Below are 11,259 nucleotides of genomic sequence, written 5' to 3'. Positions count from 1 at the left end.
TAGTATCCATCCTAGCAAAGTCTATTAACTACTTAAAACTCTTCATCAGACTTTGGGGTGCTGTTAAAACATTGCACTTAACATGTCAGAAAATTTGGAAAATTTAGCAGTGGCCACAGGACTGGAAAAGTATCAATAACCTCAGATATGCAGATGACACCACCCTTATGGCAGAAAGAGAAGAACTAAAAAGCCTCTTGATGAAGGTGAAAGAGGAGAGTGAAAAAGTTGGCTTAAAACTCAACATTCAGAAAACGAAGATCATGGCATCTGGTCCCATCACTTCATGGGAAATAGATGGGGAAACAGTGGAAACAGTGTCAGACTTTATTTTTCTGGGCTCCAAACTCACTGCAGATGGTGACTGCAGCCATGAAATTAAAAGACGCTTACTCCTTGGAAGAAAAACTATGACCAACCTAGATAGCATATTCAAAAGCAGAGACATACTTTGCCAACAAAGGTCTGGCTAGTCAAGGTTATGGTTTTTCCAGTGGTCATGTATGGATGTGAGAGTTGCACTGTGAAGAAAGCTGAGCACCGAAGAATTGATTCTTTGGAACTGTGGTGTTGGAGAAGACTCTTGAGAGTCCCTTGGACTGCAAGGAGATCCAACCAGTCCATTCTGAAGGAGATTAGCCCTGGTATTTCTTTGGAAGGAATGATGCTAAAGCTGAAACTCCAGTACTTTGGCCACCTCATGCGAAGAGTTGACTCATTGGAAAAGACTCTGATGCTGGGAGGGATTGAGGGCAGGAGGAGAAGGGGACAACAGAGGATGAGATGGCTGGATGGCATCACTGACTCGATGGACGTGAGTCTCAGTGAACTCCGGGAATTGGTGATGGACAAGGAGGCCTGGCATGCTGCGATTCATGGGGTCGCAAAGAGTTGGACATGACTGAAAGACTGAACTGAACTTAACAGGACTGGAAAAGGTCAGTTTTCATATTAATCTCCCAAAAGGGCAATGCCAAAGAATGTTCAAACTACCATACAACTGAGTTAATTTCACATGCTAGCAAGGTAATACTCAAAATCCTTCAAGCTAGGCTTCAGCAGTAGTTGAACCAAGAACTTCCAGATGTACAAGCTGGACTTAGAAAAGGCAGAGGAACCAGAGACCAACTGAAACACCTGCTTCATCATAGAAAAAGCAAGGGAATTTCAGAAAAACATCAACTTCTGCTTCATTGACTACTCTGAAGCCTTTGACTATGTGAATCACAACAAACTGCAGAAATTTCTTAAAGAGATGGGAATACCAGACCACCTTGCCTGTTGCTTAAGTAACCTATATGAAGATCAAGAAGCAACAATTAGAACCAGACATGGAACAATGGATTGGTTCAAAATTGGGAAAGGAGTACAACAAGGCCGTATATTGTTATTCTGCTTATTTAACTTATATACAAGGCTGGATATGAAATACTGGGCTAGATAAATCATAAGCTTGAATCAAGATAGTCACGAAAAATATCAACAACCTCGGATATGCAGATGATACCACTCTAATGGCAGAAAGTGAAGAGGAACTACAGAGCTTCTTAAGGAAACAGATGAAAAGTGGGCTTAAAACTCAATATTCAAAAAAGTAAGATCATAGCATCTGGTCACATCATTTCGATGCAAATAGAAGAGGAAAAAGTTGAAACAGCTACAGACTTTATTTTCTTGGGTTCCAAAATCGCTGCAAATGGTAACTGCAGCCATGAAATTGAAAAATGCTTGCTGCTTGGAAGGAAAGCTATGACAAACCTAGACAGCATATTAAAAAGTGGAGACCATTTTGCCACCAAAAGTCCTTATAGTCAAAGCTCTGGTTTTTCCAGTAGTCATGTATGGATGTGGTAGCTGGACCATAAAGAAGGCTGAGCACCAAAGAATTGATGCTTTTGAATTGTGATGCTGGAGAGAACTCTTGAGAGTCCTTTGGACTGCAAGCAGATCATTTCAGTCAATCCTAAAGAAAATCAACCCTAATATTCATTGGAAGGACTTATAGTGAAGCTGAAGCTCCAATACTTTGGCCACCTGTTATGAAGAGCCGACTCATTGAAAAGGACCCTGATTCTGGGAAAGATAGATGGCAGGAGAAGAAGGGGGCAACAGAGGATGAGATGGTTAGATAGCGTCACTGCCTCAATGTACATGAGTTTGAGCAAACTCTGAGAGATAGTGAAGAACAGGGAAGCCTGGGGTGCTGCAATCCATGGGGTCACAAAGAGTCAGACGTGACTTAGCAACTGAACAACAACATAAACTATTGGTAAATGGTGCTGAGGCAAATTTTATATCTATGGAAAATGCATTTACTCTTCATTCTATGAAAAAAAACAATATATTTTAAATGCTAAACCATGGAAAATCACATTTTAGTTACAAAAACTTGTAGAAAATTTTACTTATTTATCTTTAAGTTGGAAAATATTGTTAACAAATCTGTATCAAAAGGAATTAAAGAGTTGACAATTTTGAGAGTATTAATATGAAAAGTATCATATTACTTTCATAGCACCAAAATAAGAATAATTGGCAAGCCATTAGTGGATATTGGTAAGAAAATAAATTATATTTATATGCAAAACATATAAGCATCTCCACCATTTCAACTGGTGAAAGCACAAACAAGCCAAAAAAATAATTATCAAAAGTCATGAAGAATTATTTTGCAGGAAAGAAATCACATGTGGACCATAAACCTCAAAAAGGATGCTTGACATTGTAAATAATTCTTAAAACACATTAAAATTCACCATTTTATTTCCAATAGCCTGATAAAAAGTAAAAAGGCTGGCAATGCCAAATCTTGGCAAAAATAATGCAGACTCTTCTCAAAAGATCATAAATTCATGCCACCATTTGTAATGGGTACTATGATCAAATTCTGAATCTATGCTTCAGATTATTCTTTTTTTATGAACTATGATTGTTTTGGTTTAGGTTTAATAAAGTATGTACAGATATAAAGAATAAACTAGCATATAAACTAGTATCAATATAAAAGTCTGCATATGCATAAATCATACTGACTTCAGGATTGCAGTTTCCTTGGAGAATAAATGAGATTAAATGGGCTATAGGAAGTTCAATTATATCTGTATCTCTTTATATTTATAAAATTCTTAAATTTCTAAAAATTCTTTTAAGTCTGAAAATACATTTTTAGGTGCATATTATTTCTAATAATAGTTAACTTTTTCAGCATTTACTATTTAGCTAGTTCTATGTTAAACACTCTGCATCTATTGTATAGTTTATATATATATATATATTTTGTTTCTGTTCAATATTTAATAGGAACACATTTTAAAAAGCAAGTCATAAAAGATAATAAGAGGAAAGTGAGAATATTCTTTTTGGCATTTCTTTTTTAGCAAAAACTGCAAGACATTGACCTTTGTGACACTTTGATCAAACTGATTGGCAACATTTGTTGATAGAGAACAGACGGTGTGGCAGAGTGCCCAGGATGTTGCTGGATCCTGAGGTTATTAGTACAGCCAAGGAATCAACTGAGAACTGGTTAAGGCTTGTTAAACCTAGACAGTTGGAGAGTGTATGTTCTACAGTTTCACAGAGAAGATGCTGATTGATCTTTCAGAAAGTACAGTTCTCCAAACCAGACTACCTTAGGGAAATACCAACCTGAATTAGAAAGAGAAATACGGTTGTTTTTGTTAAAAATATAAGTTCTGTTGAATAATAATGATAAGTTCTGTTGAACGAGAAATAATTTTATTACTATTAGTATGGATGCAACATGCAATGGTTATGGCCACTAAGGTTTCTGCTAATGCGTCTTTAAGAAATAGATCAAAATACGTACATAGCAAAACAGATCTTTGTCAAATAAATTGCATTTGTCTGTTCAGTCACTCAGTGGTATCCAACTCTTTATGACCTCATGGTCTGTAGCCTCCAGGCTCCTCTGCCCATGAAATTTTCCAGACAAGAATACCAGAGTGGGTTGCCATTCCTTATTCAGGGAACCTTCCCAACCCAGGAATCATACCTGCATCTCTCGCTCCTTCTGCATTGGCAGGTGGATTCCTTACCACTACACCACCTGTTTCAGTATATCAGCATTTACAGTGTGCTTAATTTTAACATTAAATATCATTTTACCATCTTATTTTCATTATCAATTTCCTTACTATGACCTTTACAAAGTTTATTAACTAGAAAAGTAAAAATAACAAAATCTATTGAGTTCATCCAATGGATTAGAAGCTCTACTAGTATTCTATACATGTTAACGCTATTCAACACAAATTTTAATGCTGCCCCCTCCACACTTCACAAATAAGAAAACAGGGACTAAGCTAGAAAATTACTGTTAAACAAAAGAAAAAGATGTCAATTCCGGAACCATCTTTATCAAATTCAATGATTTTTTTCACTACTTTTCAGTGACAGTCACTTTTCATTGTATAGAAAAGCATGAGCTAATGGAGGTAAAATCCAAGACATTTGATTCAGATGTGTACTGTTTGTGTACAATCTCCTGTATCTCACATATGCTGCACAACATCACTTTCTCGAAGAATCCCACATCAAAAGGTGCTTTGTAGTTTTGCCAAATAATGTCTGATATGGTTTTACCATTTGTTTGCCAAACAAGCATGAGAGGAATACATGACTTGTACAATTATTACAATTTTGTGAAGAAATTCAGAAGTATGTTCAGCTTGTTCAAGGTCACAGAGCTAGTATATGTTTAGGGTTTGAACCCAAAACTTTTGATTTCCAGAGCAAGTAAATTTCCACAACACTCAGGTGATTTTCTAACATCAAAGATACGTAACATGCTTTGAATCTGATGAAAACACTGATGTCTTACCATTAGATTGATCATTTTATACCCGTGCTAACGCTGTATCTTCTCTTTCTACCTCTTAGACATCAAAAAGCTATTTCTTTATGTATATTTTTACTTATTATTTTGAAAAGTTTTAATTTTTAACTTATCTAAAAAGAGTTGTGACTCAGATAAACAGTGCACAGCCTTTGTTAAAACCTGATGCAAACTTGACGGAAAATTTAGTCTCAACATTGTCTTTCCAAAGAAATACAATACGGAAAGGCATACTATGATTAGGATGAAATTTAGAAGACTGTGGAGATTCATCAGCAATCAATCATCTTACATGCAACATAGTCGAAACTGTTAAACTGTTAAGCATTAGTCTCCTTTTTATTTCTACCTACTGCCCACCATAGCCTCCTTACCTCTTCTTTAGCAAGCAGAGTTGATGAGCTTCCACTGAGAACAGAGCTTTGATCCACGACAGAAATCTTTTTTTTTTTTCCTCAAACAACAATATTTTGAAGGAAAAAAAAATAGAAAGAAAAGAGTTTCAATAAAGGCACACTTTATTTTACAGAGATATTCTCTTCATAGTCATTAAGAACATAACTTTGCATCCACTGCACTAAGATGTTTAATTGTAAAAACGATCCCATAGTCAGAGTGCATTTTTAATACTAAGCATTTTTAAGTGTGTAACAATGTCAATTAACAGTTAAATAGAAATACAGCACTCATGCTATCATACTTGACTTGAAGTTTAACTTTTCTTAGTTTCCTACCATTATTTTATTCAACTGACCTGCCTCTTGAGAAATCTGTATGCAGGTCAGGAAGCAACAGTTAGAACCGGACGTGGAACAACAGACTGGTTCCAAATAGGAAAAGGACTATGTCAAGGCTGTATATTGTCACCCTGATTATTTAACTTATATGCAGAGTACATCATGAGAAACACTGGGCTGGAAGAAGCACAAGATGGAATCAAGATTGCCAGGAGAAATATCAATAACCTCAGATATGCAGATGACACCACCCTTATGGCAGAAAGTAAAGAGGAACTCAAAAGCCTCTTGATGAAAGTGAAAGAGGAGAGTGAAAAAGTTGGCTTAAAGCTCAACATTCAGAAAACGAAGATCATGGCATCCTGTACCATCACTTTATGGGAAATGGATGGGGAAATAGTGGAAACAGTGTCAGACTTTATTTTTGGGGGCTCCAAACTCACTGCAGATGGTGACTGCAGCCATGAAATTAAAAGACGCTTACTCCTTGAAAGGAAAGTTGTGACCAACCTAGACAGCATATTCAAAAGCAGAGACATTACTTTGCCAACAAAGGTTCGTCTAGTCAAGGCTATGGTTTTTCCTGTGGTCATGTATGGATGTGAGAGTTGGACTGTGAAGAAGGCTGAGCACCGAAGAATTGATGCTTTTAAACTGTGGTGTTGGAGAAGACTCTTGAGAGGCCCTTGGACTGCAAGGAGATCCAACCAGTCCATTCTGAAGGAGATCAGCCCTGGGATTTCTTTGGAAGGAATGATACTAAAGCTGAAACTCCAGTACTTTGGCCACCTCATGTGAAAAGTTGACTCATTGGAAAAGACCCTGATGCTGGGAGGGATTGGGGGCAGGAGGAGAAGGGGACAACAGAGGATGAGATGGCTGGATGGCATCACTGACTCTATGGACTTGAGTCTGAGTGAACTCCGGGAGTTGGTGATGGACAGGGAGGCCTGGTGTGCTGCGACTCATAGGGTTGCAAAGAGTCGGACACAACAAAGCCACTGAACTGTGACCAATATATTTAATTGCGAAGTTAATACTTAGGTGTGAAGTTTCATTGACACTAACATTGAAATTTTGTGAGTTTTAAGAATACTACTTACTGTAGAATGATCTTTTATCCTATCTTTTATTGAGATAGGGTGAAACATAAATTCATATTTATATTTATATATTTTATAAACATTTATTTTGAAATTCACCATAGAAAAAAGAGTTGTAGACCATAACTGTCCTGAATTAAAGAAATTATATTTAAATACTACAAAAAAGGTTTAAATATTACATATATACCAAGTTAGAAACACATCCAGACATCTGGTTGAGGAGAAAGCAGATATGGAATGGATACAAAAAGTTATAAATAGCAGGAGGTATAAATACCTTATGAACAATTACAGAAATGAGGACAGTAGGAAATATTCATTATATACATATTTGTGTTCATTAACCCATCTATCCCTGTCCTCTATCTCTACCATTTTGTGTAAAAGGTACATATGCATTTTAGGACTTACCAGCAAGCACATGCAGAATGTAGGGGGTAAAGAAGAGGTCAGTATAGCTCCAGCAGTGGTAGCCAGGCAAATGGGCTTTCGACTATGGAGGGTTTCAACTTCCCGTGAATTACACATTTTTTTCCTTACATCTCAAATTTTATATATTATTGTCTCAGATTAAAAAAAAATCTAGAAAGGTGACTTGCAGCTCACAATGAAGAGAAGAGGTATGTTCAGTTCAGTTCAGTGGCTCAGTCGTGTCCCACTCTTTGCGACCCCATGAATAGCAGCATGCCAGGCCTCCCTGTCCATCACCAACTCCCAGAGTTCAGTCAAACTCATGTCCATCGAGTCGGTGATGCCATCCAGCCATCTCATCCTCTGTCATCCCCTTCTCCTCCTGCCCCCAATCCCTCCCAGCATCAGAGTCTTTTCAATGAGTCAAATCTTCACATGAGGTGGCCAAAGTACTGGAGTTTCAGCCTCAGCATCAGTCCTTCCAATGAACACCCAGGACTGATCTCCTTTAGGATAGACTGGTTGGATCTCCTTGCAGTCCAAGGGACTCTCAAGAGTCTTCTCCAACACCACAGTTCAAAAGCATCAATTCTTTAGCACTCAGCTTTCTTCATAGTCCAACTCTCACATCCATACACGACCACTGGAAAAACCATAGCCTTGACTAGACGGACCTTTGTTGGCAAAGTAATGTCTCTGCTTTTTAATATGCTATCTAGGTTGGTCATAACTTTACAGAATGATAATTAAGTTGCTTTGCTCCTGGAGTGTAGCTGTGTTGGCCTTGGCAGCAGAAGGCATGTGGAAGCTCCCTTGCCCAGACAGCTGAGTCAGCCCTGTGTCAGCAGCCGGGTTAGCAGTGCCCAGTCATGGTGGCCCTGGACAGGCTCCCAGACTCCGAGAATACTGTCTGCATGAAGGTGTGGCACTGCGTCACGAAGCTCCCTCTGGTGATCTCCTTGAGATGTCGGGGACACTGTTAACTTTCCAGATCAATGCCTGATGTTGCTTGTTGAGGGTTAGGGCCTCCTGGAAGGTGACCTTGGAGCCCTGCTTCAACAGACTATCCCAGATGTGAAGCAACGTGGGCTGGAGGTTTACAAATAGGCAGACAAACCTGTGCAACACGACCGGAGTACACAGCACACTGTGCCTGTCCCTTCCTGGCCACCACCGCCAGCAGCTTGGTCTTCGCCAGCTCCAGAAGGACCTTCTGGCCTGTCCTGGGCTCAGTATCGAGGGGCCGCAGTACTCTGGAAGTATTCTGTCCACTGGGACATCCAATAGCCACAGAATCAGATATCCTGCTATGAAGTTCACTCCTTTGCAACAACCAACCCCGTGGCTGTGGTGCGGGCCGGTTAGCAGCGCGTGATACAGGGTCCTCTGCAAGAAGGGGCCCGCGCCCTTCTGGAACCTCACGCTGTCCCGGAAGGCACCATTCATGTGTGTTCTGAGGGTCTCCTCCAGGCTGTCATTCCTCTCTCCTCTGAGAACACAGTGGTAGTGGCCAGGGTTCCGGTCCATCTGGGCCAAGGCTTCGCTCACCCCCACCCAGGTGCGGGCCTAGTGGGACGCCCTTCCGGATGTGGTGCTTCACTGTCGTAATCTTCTGGACACCACTGCTTCCCTTTAGAAGTTTGAACCAGGTTATGGCCCTTCTGGTATCACCGAACGGGCGGGGGAAAAAAAAAAAAAATTCTTCAAAAGCTGCATAAGTGAAGTCCTCAGGCCTTTCCAACACAAGAACAGATTGATCCCTGGATGCGTTCCCACGCCGCCTGGGCGCCCCTCGTGCGCGTGCCTGGAGGGCCCCGGGCACTCCTGGAGGGGGCGGCGGGGGCGGGGTGGCCAAATCCACCGCCCGGGACTCGCAGCGCCTCGCTTCCTTGCAGACTTTAGCAATTCGTGCCTTCTGAATGCCTGAATACTAGCAGGTGTGCCTCTTTTATTCCTCCAGCTCTTTCAACAGTTTTTTTTAGGCCTATCATTTATGGTATGAACTCTTTCTGCCTGATGTGCCTAGCTTGCTTTCTGTTTTCCTGAAGAAAACTCTGTAATACTGGAGAGCCAATATTTTTTTTTTTTTTTTTTTTTTTTTTTTTATTTTTGACATATAACATTTTATTCCCAAACATTCCAAATAAGAAAATTAGGCACTGAATTTTATAGATTACAAAAATAATAATGCTATCTTACATACTATGTGGGATCCTAATGATCTTTTTATACAGAAAAAGAAGATAAATACCCAGGTTGCATCTGAGGTTTCTTTGCAAAGATGACAGCGTCCTCACAAAGAAGACAGAATCCTCTTTTCCAAAGACTTTCTTTTTTTTTTTTTTTGATGCTTTTGTCTTCCAATTTTATTTTATTTTTAAAATTTACATAATTGTATTGAGAGCCAATATTTTTGAGGAAAGCTACCTTCCTGTTTTGCTCCTCTCCACGACTTCACTGGACCCTGAAGGACTGCGGAAACATTTCCGTGGCTTTGTAGAAGCTTTTAGCCTTGTTCCCCATTCTGTTTCTTGCTCAGGATTTAGCATTATTCTGTGAAGGAAAAAAAAAAAAAAAAAACTGACAATACATTTCAGGCACTTGAATTTTCCAGGTTTTTCAAAAGAACCACTGAAAGCTCAATTGATCTTTCTTTTTCTATCAAAGGCCCAGAATTCTCCACCCAGAATCAGCAGATATACTAAGGGGAAAATCTTTCTGGTGACTTTTTGCTCACCTAAGAATGGTTCTGCTTCTCTAGGTTTTTTTTTGTTTGTTTGTTTGTTTGTTTTAATTTGCTTTGCATTCCTTCCATGGCTCTCAGATGTTTTTTAAAACTCTGTTTACATTTTTTAATGTAGCTACATCCCCCCGCCCACACACACACACAGGTACATTGGCTAACCCCGGAGCTGCCTTCCAATGTAGTGAACTTTCTATTACCATGAATGCTAAACTGCAAGCTTGGATAAACATGTAAGCCATTTTACAGGGAGGAATGGGATTATCATGTTGATAATGGAGAGTTAGTTACTCTACTCTAAACGTGGTGTGTATTTTCCAATCTGTAGCTTGGATGTGTAACCATGTTTTTAAAGTAATTACTATATTGCTAAAAGTTATTAGCAGCATTGCATATCACGTGTATATTTTTTTGTGTTTGTATGCAATAGAGTTTAATTAATTTAATCTTGCCAGTGTTATTTTCTCTTGTTATAAATTATTTATATAAATCTTTCGAGAAAATCAAAGATATGTGCATAGGATATTACGTTTGGGAATCAAGACAGCAAATATTGATTTGAGAAGGCAGTGGTCTTAAATTTGAACTTGCATTGGAAGCACCTGGGGGATTGCTAAAACATGTATTGCTAAACCCACCCTAGAGTTTCTGATTCAGTAAGACTGGAGTGGGGTCTTAGTCGTGGCACTTGCTAACAAGTTCTCACACTGATGCTGCTTCTGGGGAACACAGTTTGAGAATCTCTGGTGTAAAAACATAAAACAATTGCATGATAGTATTTCTTTTATGTTTTATGTAAACCTGAAATATGAAAAGTGCAAGTGAGGGCACAGTGGCCTCCACAGCTTACAGTTCTGCTCTATAATTTGCCCTTACAAATGGCCTGTCAAGTCAGTTATATGATCAACTCTTTAAATATTGATGAGACATTTTTACCCTCCCTGCCGTTCTCAGCTATACCAGCTTGGAACTGTAAGCAAATCATTTTGTCAGTTTTTGTGCAATGTGCATTACTTTCTCTTTCTCCCCCTCACTGTATCTTCTTCCAATAATTTCCTGTAAAACTTGCTGCTTACCTCTGACGGGAATAGCAGCAGCTCAGGTCATCCATCAAACCAGAGCTCTGTGTCAGCAGCTTCTCAAATGATATAAGGTGATTCTTGTATGACATAACCATCAGAACGCCACAAAGAAGAAGTCACAGTTGTCAACTTGGGTCATAAAGCACAGGAAATCTCAATGAGCCATCTAGTACCTGCCAAGACTAGTATTAAAGAGACAGGAGGATGGAAAGATAGCATGGCTACAAATGGCAGGTAAATATGTCTTTCAATATTATAATGCATACATTACAGCATCTATATTATAGCTACTGTTGTTACAACTATGTCACCCTTTTCCTGA

The 11,259-nt window shown here is 39.2% G+C and overlaps 1 pseudogene; it reads right to left on the bottom strand.

The window, feature by feature from the left end:
• Positions 1-7,016: 7,016 nt before the first annotated feature.
• Positions 7,017-11,032, bottom strand: LOC109575221 (growth hormone-regulated TBC protein 1 pseudogene; annotated as a pseudogene).
• Between the last annotated feature and the right edge of the window lie 227 nt (positions 11,033-11,259).

Source organism: Bos indicus, chromosome 21, assembly GCF_029378745.1.
Source record: "Bos indicus isolate NIAB-ARS_2022 breed Sahiwal x Tharparkar chromosome 21, NIAB-ARS_B.indTharparkar_mat_pri_1.0, whole genome shotgun sequence".
In the NCBI taxonomy this organism is placed as follows: domain Eukaryota; kingdom Metazoa; phylum Chordata; class Mammalia; order Artiodactyla; family Bovidae; genus Bos; species Bos indicus.
The sequence above is the reverse complement of the archived record's forward strand: the minus strand, read 5'-3'. Positions and strand labels throughout refer to the sequence as shown.